The sequence below is a fragment of the Thunnus thynnus genome, chromosome 13 (genome assembly GCF_963924715.1).
Source record: "Thunnus thynnus chromosome 13, fThuThy2.1, whole genome shotgun sequence".
Classification (NCBI taxonomy): Eukaryota; Metazoa; Chordata; class Actinopteri; order Scombriformes; family Scombridae; genus Thunnus; species Thunnus thynnus.
In genome coordinates this window covers 18,529,152-18,543,646 of record NC_089529.1, presented here as the reverse complement: position 1 = coordinate 18,543,646, position 14,495 = coordinate 18,529,152, and the positions used below count along the sequence as shown (strand labels likewise).

The following is a 14,495-nucleotide window of genomic DNA, read 5'->3' as shown; positions in this document are numbered from 1 at the left end:
TATATAAGGTATGCAGTCTAATCCAGAAAAAAAAAATAGAAAGTTAATATTGATCTTTCACAGTAGTAAACATCTTGAAACATCTGCATTAACAATGTGTTATGGCGCAGTTTAAAAACATTAGCAGTGCAAGGCTCCGGTCTACTACTGTGCCTCTCTGCCTACACTGCTCTTTTAAATATTTATTTTTATTTTTCAAGAAATGACAGCAGCCATATCAAACAGGCCATCACCTCCACTCACACCCAGTCTGGAGCAACATGGCAGAGGCACAAATGGCACAAACAGGATGACCTACATCAGTGCAGAAAAAGAAAGCAGACTTCAGCCATTACATAACACACATGACTGTAATGTTCATGTTTTTTTCTTTGAACTATGCCCTCCTCTCAACTCAGAGAGTTAAGAAGTGACAGGCATGCCTGGGCATAACTTCTGTTTCAAGCAGAGCTACTGACAGTCCCACATTACAGACAAGCATGTGTAGAACAACATACATCTGTCGAAAGAGATTAACCCACTATGGGCCTCTGGGCATTTGCAGCATTCAGCAACTGTCTATCTCCATTTTGCAAGAGAGTACAAATTAACAATTCAGCTAAAACTCTATTTAAAAACCTGAAAAATGACATTAAGTGAAATAAAATTAAAGAAACATGCGGTTGCAAACTCTGTAATAGTAACCTTTCTGCACGTAAGAGTCCTGCAGCTCACTCATGTATCTGTTGATCATTAACAACGATATTGCCATATCTGGAGGGGCAGAAATGCAAGCTGTAACTTGCGACACTTTTGCTGTTTCAAAGTCATTGCTATACATTACACAAACTCACACACACTTGTCACTCAGAGCATGTTGAACTTCATCTGCTATTTGAAATATCACATTAAAAAAAATGTTACCGTAAAATAACGCGTTGCAGTTCATGGCGACGGGATAAGTTTCTGATCAATGCAAGTGGCCCGATCGGCTCTATGTTTTTAGCTTTAAATTGAAGCAGGGGACGGCACATTGTGCCTACAATACATTACTCAATACATAAGATGTATGGTGCTATTTGGACAGCAGTTTACAGCACTTCCTTTGCGCCTCCACTGCTGCACTGTGCTGCTCAAAGTGAGGTCCAATGACTTGTGGGGTCTTGTTTACTCTTCAGAAATGAAACATGCTTTCACCTTTATCTCACTCCCTGGTTGGAAAATTAGAATGATTTTTCTCTGTTGTTCATAGGTTTGACTTTCCCCCACCCACAGTACACCATAGACGGCTCTGTTGTGCAATCAATACTGCACTCTTCTCAAACTGATGTTGTTAATCTAATGCATTTCAGAGGCGGTAATGGAGGTCCTTGGCATGCCGAAGTTGAAAAAGTTCGGGGTTTCCTGACTTGCTGTACTGTACTTTTCAGCACAACACAACATTACAGCATTAGTGCAACCTGTTGGCTGCGCTGGGAAATTGCACTGATCACACGCCTACAGCCGGAGAGCCTGATAAGCAGCCGTTCCGTCGAAGTTTGTGCAACATTTTCTCTTTGTTGCACAAAAAATTTTGACGGTTCCTGCGGGCGCTGGTGGCGACACGGTGCGGGGTTGTCAGTGCGCCTACAACGCACCAAAGGGGGACGTTCATCATCGGCCTACCTCTAGGGAACAACCAGTTGATTTTTTTTTTTTCTTTTTTTCTTCTTTTATTTCTTATAATGTCATCACAGCGACATAATGAGAGAACAAGTGGCTCCATCTCAAAGTAGACCTTACCTGTATATTAGAAGTGCTGCACCGGTTAGGTCATCTCCCGTCACACCGAGTTGGAAAAAATGAAATAACGCAACGTCCACACAGTCAAGCTCTCAAATAAAAAGCCTCCAGCGCGGTAACGTTGCGTGGTGAGGTGTCAACCGGATTTGTTGCTGCTTCTCTCCCCGTATGGCAAAAAAACATCCTCCGCAATATCAACTATTTTGCAACTAAAGTCAACAACGTCGCTGACCTAGCTGGAGCTGGCGAGATCCACCGTGTGCGCCGATCTGTCGATAACTTTTAACGCTCGTCGCCGGTAGGGGGGAAAGTGATCGATCCGTCACTTGCTCGCGATCCCGGGATAAATCCGCAACGAATAGAAAGATCTAAAGCGCAAAATTCTGCTCTTGCGCCATTAAACCCGTGAGTACATTAAAGTTATATAATACAACCGTGCTGCTCTGGCGCACTCAACTGCGAAGTCAGGCAGGGCAGGGCGGACAGTTAGTTGAACGGCGTCAAGCTAAATTGAACAGGAGCTGCGCTTCCGCCTCGTCCTTTCAGCCACGTGAGACATTTCTCATCGAAACTGTCATTATGAACGTTATGTGATTAGCCTACATAGAGGAAAATGATCATTCAAAGCGCTTTTGGATCATATAAATGTGGGTTAATTGCCAGTTCGCGCAAAACACCCCGCGCAATTTGATTTTTTATTTATGTCTCTTATCAAAGCGGGGTATTTTGCTTTTATTTTAAGGCTGAATACTTAAGCTTCCTGTCTCTCTTGGTCTCTCTGTGTGAGCTTGACGTAGCTGTTAGTTTGACACTTGCCGGTGAACGCCCCTTTCCACACTGAAACTCTGTCTGCTGGGGAATCTGTCAAAACGTGTCTTCGTCGGCCACTGCTAACCTCCACACATGGTGGGATTGATAGTTTTAAACCTGCACTCAACTCTGCTACAGCCTCTTCAACCATCAAACCAAGCATGTTTAATTAAAAAAACGTCATTTCAAGTTTTGAGTTTACAAAGTCCCGTTTGGGGTCCTTTTAGGGTCAAGTAAAGCTCTGAGCGTGTAATTGCTACTGGAATGTCATACTGCCCACTCTTTTCCTCTCAGCTATTAAATTTGCTATAAGAAATAAACTACAATGAACTGAAATCAAAATCTCCTCACAATTAAATTGGTTTTGGTCAATCAGCTGGGTCAGGCACACAAGCTTGTAAATGTAGGAAATACGAAATCTGTGTTTTGATAGCTTGCATTATTTAATAGTATTTATTCAAAGTTTTTGCTACAGTAGGAAAAAAAATACCCCAATGACAGTTAGTTCACCTGCAGCAACTGAGAATCACACTGAAAGACATTGAGAGACAAGTATGCAAATCATTGCCGTAATAATTTGAATTATATCAGCGACTGAATACCAAAATGTAATCACGACTGAATGCTTAATGTTGAAATGTAAATACGGTTGCATTCATTACACTGAATTATATGACTTGTGGAAAAGCATCATTCTTAATTGTGTGGTCTGATTTTCACTTTGTGACTGATATAACCCGATAAACCAGAGGTCAAATCGATTGCACTCTGACTCGATTGCTTTTCCTTGGTATCCCATATTGTCAGATCTGAATCTTATATCTTGAATTTTAGTGTCTGAATTTGACCAAGCGTATTTGAGCAGCCAGAGTTCTTGACTTGACTTGAATCTTAAGATCTGAATTGAGCTAATTGAAATAGAGGAACTTGAATGTAGCTTTTGGATATTAGGCACGTGAGTGTTAGTGAAGCTGCAGACAGACCACATTCAGACCACATAAATTCAGAGAGTTAGTTTTCAAAGTCAAACATTTCCGTGTGATAAATTCAGTGTTATTTAAACTTCAACATTAAGTATTCAGTAATGATTCAATTTCAAAATTTGTTTTTCGGTTTGTGCTATAATTCAAATGATTATTGCAATGATTTGCTTCCACAGACATGAAGCATATACCGTAGGGAGCTGTTGAAGACAAGAGGAAGCCAGACCAGTTAAAATACATCATTTTATTTTTTATGCAAACTTTAGAGAGAACAACCTCCAAACAAAACTGCCTAAAGCACTTTCAGATCAAGGACATTAATCACTCCTCAGGCTAGTGTCTTTTCACTTTCAACAAAGCAGGGTTTAAATTGGGAGCTCAAGCACGGCACATTGCCTTGAGCTACAGCAGAGAGGAGGTCAAAGGGCAAGCTGGCAGCCAGTAGCACTCTGAAAACTTAGCATAAACGCAGAAACCTGATTCCTACATAGTAAGTCCCCCACACAGATAAGCCATATACTAATACTAATACGATTTTTGGCTGAGGGGCCTCTGTCTGACAAGATTTGTGTTGTTGGATAAGATTTGATGCATTGATCAGAGCTTCCAGTTCACTAGGAGATAACAAAGGAGAGTGTGGAGTAGACATTCACAGTCCAAGTTTTAAAAATATAAAAACAAACTTTTCCTCATTTTGCTGGGGACACTTTGGATGAACCCCCCATTCAACGTTTACCTCCCTCATCAGTAAAGACTGGCGGAGTAAACAATGTGTTTTACTTCATGCCAGTGTGTTAAGACCAATGCACTGTAAAGAAAACTGGAATCTTGAAAGGTTTTTTTTGGCTGAGGTCTAATTTACCTTAGGCAATTCAACAACACTGAACTAAAATGTGCAAAAAATGTTACATATGCTGCTGTTCACTGTGGGTATTATAATGTGGGCTGTCATACAGGAAAAGAGATCTTTGCACATCTGTATTCAAACAGAAGCATATAGGAGAATAAGTGATGACTCAAAGTAACCAGCAGTAAACCAGCTCTCAGAATAAATAAACAATCCTAGGGAGCAAGCAATCAACCACTCATTAAAACCACAAGAAAAGGGACAGTGTGAGAGAAAACAAACACCTCTAATTCCCCATATCTAAAAAAAAAAAAAGTGAACATAATTGTGTATGTATAATATTAAAAAAAATAAATAAACAAAAATATAAAAAATATAATTAAAACTTTAACAAAAACATCAGAAATCAATAACAACCACTTCTTACAAGTGAAAGGGGTTCATTCTTACCACATTGTGCAGCATAAACAGAAAACTAAATATGCAAAAATAACAATAAAGTAATGCACTGGATCCCACACTGCATCTGTAGGAAACAGGAATTCTTAATACATAAATAGGTCAGCAATCCAATGAGCATGCATAATACAATGAAACCGTATGATAAAAAACTTATAGTGTCGGAATAAATAGAAAATGCTCTCAGGGAGTGACAAAACAAACAACAAATACAAAAAGCTCATGATAACGAGACTCCTATCAAATACTGACACACTACACATAGATAGACAGACTGTTAACCTGAAGAAAATCAATCAAAAAGGTTAAATTAGAGATTTGAGAATAACATATACTTAATTTAGGAAGAAGTTATGATTGACTGTGAACTATATACTGTACTGTATATGTATATGATTTACTGAAACATACAAATGTTTGTATTTTTTTTGGTAAATGACTTAAAAAACTATAATTGATTTATTTTCTGTTGATTGGCTAACATTTAATGAACTAATTGTTTCAGGAATATGTAACACACAGATAAATTAATTGAAATATAAGAGGCCATGAGAGACACAACATCATTCTTTATAGACTGGGCTAGTTCACTTATGATATTTGATGATGATATTTTAGAGTAGTTCAAAAAAAGTCCTAATCCTTTCAATGCATTTAAAGGGCCTCCTTGAGTACTACACAAACTGATGAGTGACCTCTAGAACCACTATTATACAATTCTGCTGGTTACTTCCACCAGACAGGCTCTTTAGTTAGAAATTCATTTTCTTGATGGCACTTTAGGCAGGCCAGAGCAAGGAGTAATTTGAATTATGTGCCCAGCAGAGTCAGCTCAGGGTAAAGAAGGAGAGGAAGAGAGGAGAGGGAGGAAGGAAAGTGGACAGTCCAGGCTGTGCAGACAGGCGCAGACACTCATGCTGTTCCATCTGCAAGAAAAGAAACAAGGATAGTCAGATGCAAACCAACAGCCACGAGAAGATAGGAGGAAAAGGGAAAAGGGGCGGAGGGAGGGGAGGAGGGAATGGAGAAGGAGGGGGGCAGGTGTGGCCCTCCATGCAAGTCATTCGATTAGAAGGAGCAGAGTGTGTCCTGTGCATGCGGACGTCTCATTAAGAGCTAGCGTGGCTGGAGAGAGGCAGGAGCTCCCCAGGGCCTGAGAAAACCACACTGTTCTCAAAACATCACAGGGAACACTGTGAGTTTTTAATGCTGGGTAACAATGGGTGATCCTATTTACCAATAAAAACACTCTGGACATGTGGTGCTCCATGTGCATGTATGTGCAACTGGGAATTCATGGAGAAGTATGTTACTGTGGTTGTGTAATACACTTTGCTCCGTATGCATAGTAGGTTACACTAGTTCCAGTGCATGTGCTGCTCTGGAGACAACGACATGTGAATATTTATTAAACGATGCACACTCACATGTGCTGCTAGCTAACAATTTGATGTCTCTGAAAGCCCACAGTTTGGATGAGCAAAAACTTTGGTTTTAAAATGTTCTTGACTTTTGAAAAAAGGATCCAACTCACCTCATGGACCATCACTGGACCCAAACAGAGGTAGATGTTGAACACACGCTCCAGAAACAATGTCCCTTTTAGTCTGGATAATTCTCAAATCTCACTGTTAACATGTTTTATTGTGAAATATTTCATGTGAAGTGAAATCTATTCACAGGAAAATGGGTTGCTTTGTGATTTAGTGATCTTTTAAGTGAATGTGTTTATGTTGTTTATGTTAACAATTAATTCCAATTCCAAGTATTTTTGTTCATTTTATGCCTTTATTAGAGGGTTAACAAGAAATTAAAAAAAATAGAGAGACATGCCCTTTGAGACAAATTTGTGATTTAGCTGTGTAAATAAAGTTGACTTGAACAACAACCAACAAATGTCCTCGGCCTACATGAACCAGGGACGCAGCCACTCATGTTTGGCGCCGTAGGCCACCAGTGCGCCCTGCCCTCAATGTAATCCAAAAGGTCACATTTCCAAACTCTTTGATCAACTGGCGTTAATGCCAATGAAGGTGAATTGAGTAAAACAGAGCCAACGTCTGTCATGTTAGAGGCTGAAATCAGATTTGTTATTAGTCTTTCCTCTGCCAAAATCTCTAACCTCGCAGACTGACCACTTGCCAAACTCTGTCCAATAAACAAGATATTTGTGAGGCCACAGACCTTTTGTTCACAAGCCCTGATTTGTAATTGGGCAGCAGGGACCAGCAGTCTCTTGAGTATTGAGGCTCAAACCATCTTTTCTCTACATACAATGTCGCTCTTGAACAAAATAAATAATAATTCTAATAATTATTACTAGTATTATTGTGGCTGCTGCTGTATTCTTATGGTTATTGTTGTGAAGAAAGGCGGGCTTCTGTTTAATGAACAATAATGTAATTTTCAGTGACTGCATTAATTTTCTTTCAGTGACTGAATTGAGTTTCTCCCTCAACACCCTTTTTCATTATTTGTGCACAAATGAACGCTTTGTTGTTCATTTGGTTGTCCTTTATCATTACCTACAGTGGGTGATTTTCTCAGCAGTTGTGCTTGATTTGGATGTTTGTCCAAAATTAAGGTTCAATCAACATTTAATTCTTTATTTAGTCCAGTAATTCAGTTTGGTTTTGTGGACAGCTTTACAAATGAAGTTTTATATTGTGTTTTGCACATTGTTTAGATTATCAAAGGATGTGTCTGCCAGTTTTTTAATTGTTCCTTATAATGTCTGTGTACATACAGAAGCTAAATATTACAATACAACAAAAGTGAACTTGCAGCTGAAGGTTCAGGTCGAAGAAAGTCAAAAAAGCAACCAAGTATGTCAGTGAGGAGACTGATTGACTTGATAAAGTGTATTACCATAAGTGATTCTGCTCCCACAGTAGATTTGTATCAACTAAAACAGCATTCAATTATGTAAGTGAACTTTTCTCAACATCCATCTTTCTATATTACTTTAAAAGAATCTCCCACAGAAGGATTGGTATAGTAACATACACAGAGCAGGACTTGCCTAACACAGTTGAGTTACATCAGACTTGGAGGAGGAAGCACAGTAAGGAAGGAAACATTTCTTTTAAGAAGGGAAGCACAGAAAGGAAGGAAGGATTTCTTTTTCAGGGTGAACAGGCAGTTCACACCCTTTGGTATTTCTTCCTGCAACAGAGGCAACACCGAGTTAGACAATGAGTAGGAAACTATCTAAAAGAGGAATGATGAAAATGACAGCCAGGAAGGATTTCTGGACAGACTACAAACAAGGTATTGCTCTGTGTGACATGTGGATCTGTGAGCATGTGTTTGTGTGTGCAAACAGCCGACCACAGTCAGGGTATCATCCAAAGAGACTTGCACCTTGGCATAAAATGTCAGGAACTCATTTGACTCAAATATAATAAAGGCCTTATTATAACTGATCCATGTACTGAGCTGTTATTTATACTGGAAAGAAAATATTTTGTTCGCCACATGTCGGATTTAAGAATGAACGTGAAATATGAACACTTACCAGGCTTTGAAATAGACACAATAAAGCACTTAAAAGCTAATAGGGGTCAATATAAATATAATAAATAGGATCAATCGGAGCTGTCCAAGTCAGGGTTCACTTTAAATATCCACAGTATGAAACTATACTTGTGTTTTATAGAAGCTTGGGGTTGCACAAAGACGTGCTTATATGCATGCTCATCAAAACACCCACTTGTGGATTAAGGAGTGCCATTTACATGTGTAAAGAATCTTTTTTTGTTTGCTTGTGTATTCAGCAGATTTTGTTTTACATCAGAGCACATACTGTATTGTGACTTCTATATAGTCAAACATCACCACTGTCTGACAGGAAGTCTGCATAATAACTTACCATTCACAGATAGCATTTGGCCCATTACAATCTTTATGGCCTGCCATACAATAGAAGTGTACATATGCTTATGTAAGTGCTTAGACATACACACACACCTCTACTCTTACAGGTGGTGTCTATCAATCCTATCTGGATCAAACTGTATTTGCAAATCGTTGTCAATGTTTTGTGAGGCCAAGATACAGGAAGTGCAAGATGGGTGTGGAATGCCAAATACTGACAGACAATGAGTGTCATGCAGGAGATCAATATCAAAGTAAGTCAAAGTCAAAGTTATTATGCTTTGATGTAATTCAGAGAAAAACCTGTTCATCTGGTCCTATAGGTGGGTTCAATTAAATGTTACACACTAAACATCACTGGGTTAAAATGTTACCCAGTTTGGGTCAATATAGCAACAATACAACACTGGATTAACCTTACCCAGTAGCAATCTGTTATTTTGACCCAGTGTTACGCACAACAATCTTTAGCTAAAAACTATCACAAATGTATTGTTTCTTGTACAAAACGATGTGCATGTGACATTCAAAAGATACAATTAGTTATTTTTTAACCATGAATAACAAACAGTGACATCTAAGTTTAAAAAGAGTAGAGTAGATTATAACAAGCTTTAGTTTGGGTAAATAACTCCCTAACAATTAAATTAAAAATAACTATAAAAATGTGTCAAACTTGGTCTTGTCTTGAGTGGCTTTCTGGGTAACATTAACCCAGTATTGTATTGATGCTATATTGACCCAAACTGAGTAAAATTCATAGACTGTAAAAAAATATGGATGTAGCCACCGTGACATCACCCATTAGTTTCTGAAGAGTGTTTTTGAAGCTTAAAGTGGGAGGCTCCAGCCGTCACCATCTTGGCAGTGCCTGACTCTGCCTGACTCCCGGCTAATCCAAAATGGGCAAAGCGACCTGTCACACTGCTGTAAAGTTTGGCATTTTAACATGGGGGTCCATGGGGATTGACTTTTGGAGCCAGCCTCAAGTGGCCATTTGAGGAACTGCAGTTTTTGGCACTTTCACATTGGCTTCATTTTTCAGCCCAGGAGGTTGCCGCTTGGTAAAATTTTAATGCAATGATTTTTAGTGTGTATACTTTATTGCAACTAGTGCTAAGAAAGCCAAAAGTTCCTTAGAAAATTTACAAATGTGGAAAAACATAATGTCCCAAGGGGTTTCTCTGTTCAGTGAAACCAGTTGAGAGAGAGAAAACGGTTTTGCTGTTATTCCACAATAATTTGTTTGTACCATTATTGTACAGTTTACTGTACTGTATAGCCATAGCAATGTAGGAAAAGTCACTTCTCACTTTGGTCTGTATTCCTGCTATGGTCAAAAATGGGGAAAAAGGGGAAAAAGGAGGAAAATACAGTTAACCAAGTGCTTTACGAGTACACATAAAATACAATGTAATAAAATGCCACATAAACCAGTATAATGAATGCAAAGTTAGAATAATATAAAAATAGCGTTTTTAAAATGCCAGTTTTTAAAACAAGACCTGATACTGAGGAGGAGTAAAGTAATAACACGATCCTCTTTGTGTTGCATCATGGAACAGTTAACAGCTTTTGGTCAGCATCTGAAGACTAGGAATTTATGAGAAATTACAGCATAAAAGGTTTTAATTTTGGCTAAAAGGGTCAAAAACTGAAGTTTTAAATGTACTGGAAGCAAATATAAAGAAGAAAGAACTGTGCAGTAAAGGTAATGTATGTGAAGCTGTGCAGCTGCCAAACCACTAAAATATGACAATAAGGGGTTAAAGCAATCAGAGCAGGAGGAGATAAGTTTGCAGTAATATTGTTACTGTGTCACTCATCAACTATGAATTCAGATATTTAATATTATGTGTTTAGTATCAGTATGTTATGTTATGTATTTAGTATGTTTTTAAATTGTTGGGGTTTTTTTTCAAAATGCACTTTTGCAAATGTCATTATCAATACAATTCTGTTCAATTCAGTTGAACTAAACTTGAATTGAAGTTCAGTTCAATTGGTTGGTTATTGGTTTGATATATAATGAGTTTGAACTCAAATCAGATGCTTTTAAAAGCCATCCATCAGGCACAGAGCTGTATACATAGCAGTTTAAAAGACCATATTTCATTAAGATCTACAGCTCTGGGCCTATATTGTGCTAGAAGACCGTGAGAAACAACAATCTCCTCAGTCAAAAAATAGTTTGAACTGTGCATTGCACACAAGCTCTCGAATGTCACAATAACTGTAACACACCCTACAATACATAAGGAGCTAAGTCAGCTTTAACAGGAAAACTGCTTTTCATATATGTTATGCTGCTTATTACATAACCCAACTTCATATCACATGTGTGCCCCTTATCATCTTCTGTGGACCTGCTTAGGGTTCAACTGAGTGGCTGTTAACTCCTTATCCACCCCTCTGCTGAGTTATTGATCGTTAAGCAAAGTTGCTGACTAACTAACTTCATAATTTTCTGTTATTATAAAAAAACCCTCAAAAAACAAACAAACAAAAATCTTCCAGTCTCACAATTTTGCAACAACCTGACTTTGTTCCTTCCCACTCATTAATTTGTGTTGTTGCTGAGCTCCCTCACACCCTCACTATCTCCCCCACAGCGATAGAAATGTCATAGCGCACCAGGCGACACACAGATCTACTTGTAATGTGTAAAAGCTCCCCGCCTGAAAAGCAAGGAACAGATTTAGATCTTCAGTATCAGTATCTGCTTTGCATAGAGAGCAAGGCATGAAGCTAACCTTCAAGTCAACTGACCACAGTGACCTTTGGATTCAATAGTTGACAAGGCAATATGATCTATTAGCAGCAAAAGAGGGTTTTAGAAGAGATCAGCCTCACAAACACCAATTATCCGGCAATAAATTGGCTGCAGACCGAACAGGTTTACTTTCCACGGCCTGCATTCAGCTTTGTGCTGGTAAAAAACTCAGCCCTGATGATAAAAAATGGGGAATCAGCAAACGATATAAGATGTTCTTACTCACCACTTCTGTGCCTCTGACTTACTCAAAGTTGAGTTAGTGAGCAAATGCAGAAACTCTATTGACCCACAGTGTATTCATGCTGAGGACACATAGTTCTTTCTGCATATGCAAAGAGGACTTGTGGGAAGCAAAATACATTTTGTGAGAAATCAGAGAGTTGCAAAGATTCAAATAAATAAAATCCTGAGTGGTAATTTGAATCATAAGACTGTACAAATAAACACCATACTGTACATCAGGGTTTATACACTGTATGTCTGTAAGTGGCATTTGAAAGATGCAATAATATCTAAAATTATTATCATTATTACTGTTTCAGATATGCGTGGATATGTTATGAGTAGAGGATATCCTATTGTCAAAACATAAAACAGATAAGAGTGGTAAACTTGCTCATCAAGTGTTGCATCAGTACACAGTGAGTTTACCGCAATGAGGGAATAAGGTTAGCTGAGGTGGAGTTGCTGTTTACATTCCTTGTGAGCAAACTGTTTAATGCACCGGTATTCTGTACTGTACAGCCAAAAAGAGAACAGACAGAAAGTTCAAAAGCAGAACGAGCAGGAGGAGAAATTGGGTTTCGATCAGTGTGCCCTACGTGTCACCGTCACAGTTGCACGACGCCAGTAACAGCTAGTGACAGAGAGGAGACGCCTATTGTTGCTGGTATTCCCAGTAAAAACTCAGTAATGGGTGTTTCAACACAGTACATGAAGCCAGCTTTTTAAGGGTTATATTAAATTCAAGATTACAACAAACTGTTATTCTCTTTCTAAAAACAGAAAACCCAATTTAGACTGGATATCTGATGTTAGAATGAAGACACTTGTAATTGTGCAGGTTTGTACAGTATGTACATGTGTACTTAGTGTTCTGAACAATAAATTCAGGCAGCCTAAAACCACCAACACCTTTGTACTTACACAATGGCACACCTAACAGTTCTCACCAACCTCTAGCTTAATAATTTCTAAACTCAACAATCACACACACACACAAACAAATGTGTGAGCAGGTATATAAAAGATAAGAATGAGTCTGGTATGCTAACTGCTAAATATTACAAACATCCGGAGAGGAAAAACATTAAACCGTCACTGCTGTTCTTGTACATTCAAAACAGTCATGTTGACTACGGACTGTTCGTTCCCACAAAGGATCTTGTGGTAAAGTCAAACTGAGAGTTGATGCCTTCAGTGCATCATTTGAGTTCTACTAATTTGTATTTTCTGATTACTTAAAATGATTGTGTGTTACTCAAGTCAAGTGTGAAATAAGAAAAGTAATTGTCTATATAGGAACCTTGTTAATTTGGTAGTTTTGTACATTTTTCTGTCAGGGAACTTTTTACTAACCGAATGGTGTTGGGCAAAAAGAACCCATCAACCTTACTGATTATTGCACAGTCATTAACATGGACTCTATAGGCTTGCCTGTACTTGCTCCAACAGAATCAGGCCAAGCCAACCAGCCTTTATCAGCCTCTAATAATATTGGAACTTTAATGATCTTGGAACCTTTGTTACATTTCTTTTACATCCTTACGTCTGTCTGTCTTTCTTTCTTTTTTCTTTTCATTTCACTGTGAACTCTCTAGTAAAACAAAAGGGGCTCTAAAACTCATATCTGACAATTATTAATTTCCAATTTATAGAACATATAAATGTTCCAAAATTATCATCAGCGCACAGTGCAGCAGGAACTCCCTGACAGAAAGAGGATTTGTGACCTCATCATATTTGTGTATTTCATATGCAAAACATTATCACACATGTGGTTTTCAAACATTTCTCTGAACTTCTGCTGAAAGTGTGGAGGAATTTTAATATTACCACAGTCTGGCATACTATTATAAGTGTATTACCTATATTACGGGCCAAAGCAAATAGTCAATAAATGATCAAAAAATGCTAAAAAAACAAAAAACATTGGTACATTTCACTTCATTCTCTTCAATTTTTTATTTAAAACTTGTACAGCATTTCACTTAGAATATATTTTACATATTTTCCATTGTAAATTTCTTTTTTATATTATTTACAATTACTTATTTTTTGTGTATACTCTGACTGTTATGCACCACAACACCAAGGCAAATTCCTTGTATGCACAAACCTACTTGGCAATAAACCTCTTTCTGATTCTGATTCTGATACATGTTTGCAGTTCAGTGTTCTTGGCAGTTTGTTCATCCTAAGCCGATACAAAATATTTTGTGTGCATATTAGAAAGGAAGAGGAGCCAAGTGACACATAAAAGCGTAAATTATCTCTTGAATGTTCACTTAATTATGACAGGATTGCCAGGTTAAAATGGCCCATGTAAACTGGGAATACTGGGGTGTAAATGTTGTTCAGACTGGTTATGTAACCTTGTTGCTTGTAGCGTATAGCTCCACATAATCAGCAATGAATAAAGTGGTGAAATTCGATGTCACCCTAACCCTCTTTGAATTTCTACCTTATTGTAGTTTCTGTAACTTTATACTTTTCTAGTTGTTGTTTTGACCTATTTGGACCAGACTTTCTGAGACAGAACATGTTTTGTTACCTCTAGCAATGAGAGTTTTACATGTGCAATGCTCACTTGGTAGTATTGTTATTCATTGTTATTCATTCATCCGTCACTGGCCAGTGCAGAATTAGCTGGCCAAAAATCCCATGACTCATAAGGTGAGCTGGAAATCCAAAGAAACATTATCTGAGAAAACGGTTGTGAAGTTGGTGTAAATTAATCATCGATTGAAAGTGAAATATTTTT

General features: G+C 38.1%; 2 protein-coding genes across 4 annotated transcripts in view; both read right to left on the bottom strand.

Annotated features, from left to right (window-relative positions):
* The window catches only part of LOC137195833 (glucocorticoid receptor-like), a 76,526-nt gene extending 74,267 nt beyond the window's left edge, over nt 1–2,259 (bottom strand). The window contains exons 1-2 of one of the 3 annotated variants that reach the window (XM_067608475.1): nt 1,762–2,259; nt 234–294 (exon numbers count right to left, since the gene is read on the bottom strand). The gene's annotated coding sequence lies outside the window, so the exon portion shown is untranslated. The remainder of the gene's footprint in view (nt 1–233; nt 295–1,761) is intronic. The other 2 variants (XM_067608477.1, XM_067608474.1) reach the window with 2 other exon arrangements.
* The window catches only part of yipf5 (Yip1 domain family, member 5), a 145,800-nt gene that overhangs the window by 93,495 nt on the left and 37,810 nt on the right, over nt 1–14,495 (bottom strand). The gene's annotated exons all lie outside the window — the stretch shown is intronic.